This window comes from Chenopodium album, chromosome 7 (genome assembly GCF_948465745.1).
Source record: "Chenopodium album chromosome 7, dcCheAlbu1.1, whole genome shotgun sequence".
NCBI classification, from domain to species: Eukaryota; Viridiplantae; Streptophyta; class Magnoliopsida; order Caryophyllales; family Amaranthaceae; genus Chenopodium; species Chenopodium album.
Window position 1 is genome coordinate 16,206,051 of NC_137840.1, and position 4,834 is coordinate 16,210,884.

At 35.8% G+C, this 4,834-nt stretch overlaps 1 non-coding gene across 1 annotated transcript; it reads right to left on the bottom strand.

The window, feature by feature from the left end:
- Positions 1–4,378: 4,378 nt before the first annotated feature.
- Positions 4,379–4,484, bottom strand: LOC145641145 (small nucleolar RNA R71). Its single transcript, XR_014115211.1, has one exon. It is a non-coding gene; the product is annotated as a small nucleolar RNA R71 (small nucleolar RNA).
- Positions 4,485–4,834: the final 350 nt, after the last annotated feature.

The window sequence follows — 4,834 nt, forward strand, 5'->3', positions numbered from 1 at the left end:
TACGAATTTTTCAAAGCATGGATATCAATCTTGAATTTATGAATAGCTATCATAATCCTAAGCATAATTCAGTCTGTTCTGAACCTAATTTTAATCTGCCTCCTTCTAAAGAGGAGATAAAATCTATCCTTTTTCAAATGGACCCGATTAAATCGCCTGGACCAGATGGTTTGCAGCCTATTTTTCTACAAAAGCATTGGTCCTCTCTTAGTTCTTCTATTTCTAGTTTTATTTTTGACTGTTTCATTAAAGGATCCATTCCTAGTTCTATTAATGACTCCTTTATCTCTCTAATCCCTAAATGTGATTGCCCTATTACTATGAAGGATTTAAGACCTATAGGATTGCGTAATTCTATTTATAAGCTTATCACTAAATGCATATCTAACCGTTTAAAACCTATTATGGATGATCTTATAAGCCCTTTTAAATCTAGTTTCATTCCTAATAGGTCCATTAAAGAAAACATAATTATTATAAAAGAAGTAATTCACCATTTTAATAAAGCTTCTAGTAAAGCTAACCTTATGGCCCTTAAAATAGACCTTTCTAAAGCCTTTGATTGTTTAGAATGGAGTTTTATCAAGGATACCCTCCTAAGTATTAATCTCCTTTCTAATTTTGTTAACCTTATTCTAAGTTGTAATTGCACTCCTAAGATTTCCCTTCTTTGAAATGGAGAAATCACTGAATCTTTTTCCCTTTCTAGGGGAATTAGACAGGGTGATCCTTTATCCCCCTATATTTTTGTTCTTTGTCTTGATCGTCTCTATTGTATGATTCAAGATAGGGTTGATAACGGTTCTTGGAAACCTATGAAAATTGCTAAAGATATTAATATCTCGTACTTATTTTATGCTGATGATGTTTTCTTATTCGGAAAAGCTACTACTAATAATATTCAAACTATGATGGAGGCCCTTGATCATTTCAAATCTATTTCAGGCCTTTCTATAAATATTCGTAAGTCCTCGGCTATTTTCCCAAAAAAAAAAATGAATCATAATGTTAGGAGGTCCATTTGTGATGTTTGTAATATTCATAATACCACCAGCTTTGTGATTATTTCTCATAAACGTTTAAATAACTTAGATTATTTCCCCCTCTTAGATAAAACTTGTGCTAAAATTAAAGGTTGGCAAGCTAAACTTTTGAATATGGCAGGATGATGTACTCTTATAAAGTCAGTTCTTAATTCTTACCTGGTTTATGCCATGCAAACTAATGTTCTTCCTGTGAGTGTTATCAATGATTTGCAAAAAAAGTGTAAACAATTTCTTTGGAATAGAGTTATCCGATCTAAATACATCCCTAGAACTAATTGGAGGGTTGTTCGTGATCCTTTGGCTAAAGGAGGTTTAGGCATCAGGGACTTAAAAAGATGGAATATTTTCTTTATGGCTAAACTAGGGTGGAAAATTCTCACTCAAAATAACAAGTTGTGGATCCAAATCCTTAAAAATAAATATCTTAAATATTCTAATTTCCTGGATTATACTCCTAAGTCTTCAGACTTTGTCATATGGAAAGATATTTTGGCAGGAAGACATGTTCTCAAGAAAGGTATAATTATAAATATAGGTGATGGTAAAGATACATCTCTTTGGTTTCATCATTGGATAGGTGAGTGTCCTTTATATCTTGTCCCTAATATTCATATTCCTAATTCTAAAGGTCATTGGCGGGTTTCTGATATAATTAGGAATAATGATTGGTGTTTGGACAGTGTTCTTCACATCATTCCTCCTTCATTAATTCCCTTAATCCTTGCCTATCCTTTGCCTAAACTTGTGCAAGTCCCTGATAGGTTAAAATGGACCCTCCATCCCTCTGGCTCTTTTAGTATTAAGTCTGCCTACAATTCTACTTCACCCCCTTTTAATCTTAACTCTTCCTTCCTCTCTTCCTTTGCTTGGAAAAAATTGTGGAGACTTAGAGTTCCATATAAATATAAAATGCTTTTATGGAACCTTATTAGAGACATTCTCCCAGTTGCTAGAACCCTTAGGAGGAAAATGAATTTCTTGGACCCAATCTGCATGCGTTGTGAAGCCCCTATGGAGGATTCTATTCATCTTTCAGAGATCGTCCAAACTCTTCAGCTTTTTGGTCTTTGGTTTTCTTGAAATTTAAATCTTTAAATATTGATTTACATCGTTTTTATAATACTAATTTAAGTGATTGGTTGGACTTTAATCTCTCCAATACAACTTCTTGGAAAAAAGTTTTTATAGTAGCTATGTGGCATTGATGAGTGACATTTATGACTCTCATTTGATCTCTTTTTGGATGAATTTTGTTTCATTTTGTAGCTCTTTTCCTTAGTTTTTCTTAGTTTTGCTCTTTATTTCTTTACTTTGTGCTTTTCGTAGTTAGTTTCTTTATTTTGTGCATTTTCTTGTTTATTCGTTATTTTTCTCTATTATTTGTTTGTTTTCATTTGTTTTCAGGTTATGATTGAGCATCCAAATATTTTCGAGCTTCCCTTCAACATTTATCATCACATTGGATGCCTTGTGCTAGCATTTTTAACTTCAAGTTTAGAGGAACTCGAAGGGCAAGTCTCAAGACCGGTGCACGCATGCGGTGGGGGCATCATCTATGCCACAAACCCACCAAAATGCTCATATACTTACTGCCTACTTTGATGTTCATCACCATCACCAAGTTGTGTGCACAAGGATGATCAAGATCGAAGAAGGGGAGGAGGGGACCCTCCTAGGTGCGGGCGCACAAGAGGCGCGTGCGGACGCGCACCCGTACCCTTTACCGTGCGCCTACTCTTCTTTCCTATGTGCGGCCGCATCCCCGTGGGTCTATTTTTGGACGTCATAACCAACTTCTCTCTAGTTAGTTTTACTATATATAGTTTTCCTTCCATTTTTGGAGAGAGAAGAATTAGAATAGATTAGAATTAGTTTAGATTGAATTTTTGGGTAGAGAGAGAAAAACACTTGTTCTTAGATTTTTAGAGAGAGAAACTTTGGATTTGATGATTGATGATTGAAGATTGCTACATTTGGTTTGATTTCTATCAAGTTTGTAAGAATTCTTTACTCTTTAATACAATCTATTGTTTGATTTCATTTGCTTAAGTTTAATGATAGTTTGATGATTTAGTTTGATTTCAATTAATGAATATGAATTTGTTGATTGGTTTAGCTTTGATTTTGATGTTCTTGATGGATTGTGAGTAGTTTGATTGCTAGGGTAATGGTGAATCATGTATTAGTAATGAATTGAAGTTAATTTGGGGAAATTGATTGAGTTGATAATGTGATTAAATAATTAGTTGATTGATTTTGTGCATGTGTGTGTTTGATTTAGGCTTGATCACCCTAGTTATTCACACTAGATTGCATTTGTAAGTTCACATTGATACGGACCATTGATTTGTGTCTTGCAATTACATGATTGAGGTATCTTGTGACGTTTCCTAACTAGAGTTTATCGTAGTTGGCGCTAGTTAGACCTCTAGGAGAATAGCTTAATATGCTCTTTTGGTTGCAATATTGATTTTCCCTCACATTGCTTGACTTAATTGATTGACTTCCCAAATTAGTTGATTTCATTATGAATGCATGTGGATCCTAGCCCTAGTGTCTATTATCTTTGATTTCTACAAGTCTATTTGTTGTGATTAGCTTTAGTTTTAGCTTTACAACCCCACTTTCGATTTCGGAATAGCTTAGCGCAAGACAATAGACATTCACTCACTATTCCTTTGGGTTCGACCCTTGACTTGCTACTATACTTTTATAGGGGTTGGTCGAGTGTATAAATTTTGTTTGACCGGTTGGGGAGGGTAGTCCAACGACCTACCATTTCACCATCGATCAAAATGGCGCCGTTGCCGGGGAACGGTGTCGTGATTGTGTATTGTTGTTGAGTCTATTCCATCTTATTGAAAAATACAAAAAGATTTTCTTTTAGGCTACATTTGTAGCCGTGATACTAATAATTTTTGATTGAGAATTGTGTGTGCAAGTGAATATGGGAGAAGCTCAAATATTGACATTGAAGGAGTTAGGCACTCCGGGAGCTTACAAGTATAAGAGTGGAATTGTTCCATTGATGGTTCCGGATCATGATTTTGAAATTAAACCGGTTATGATTACTTTGGCTGAGAGGAAGCAATATGGAGGGACAAAGAGTGAAAATCCTCTCAATCATCTCAAAGATTTTGAGAAGTATTGCAATACTATTGTGGTAACCGGAGTTGCTCAAGAGTACATAAGACTCAAGTTGTTCCCCTTCTCTCTTATTGGAAGAGCTCTAGAGTGGTAGGGCAAAAAGGTCAAACCAAGGTCCTTAAGAACATAGGATGAGGTTACAAAGGCTTTCTTATCTTGCTTTTTCCCACAAAAGAAGACGGCGGAATCAAGAACTTTGATCCAAAATTTCAAGCAAGGGCCTAGTGAGAGTCTCTATGAAGCATGGGAGAGATACAAGGAGTATCAAAGAGAGTGTCCACACCATGGGATTCCTACCTATCAAATTATACAAATCTTCTATGGTGGGTTGAGTTCTCATGGAAGATCAAGCTTAGATGCCGGAGCCAGAGGCCCAATAATGAACAAAACGGAAGAAGAAGTGGTGGATGCAATAGGTGAAGTGGTGCGACATTATATGAATTGACAAGAAGTGGAGAAAGAGCCAACTAGCAAGGGTTGCTCAATCGAACAACTCAATGCCATTAATGATTTGACCACTTTAATTGCGAATTTAGGGAAAGAGGTTGTATCACTCAAAGCAAAGCTTGAGAAGCCACCTTCGCAAGCTCCGATTCTTCCCTCCCAAATTAAGGGGAGAGGTACACTTTCTTACCCTAACT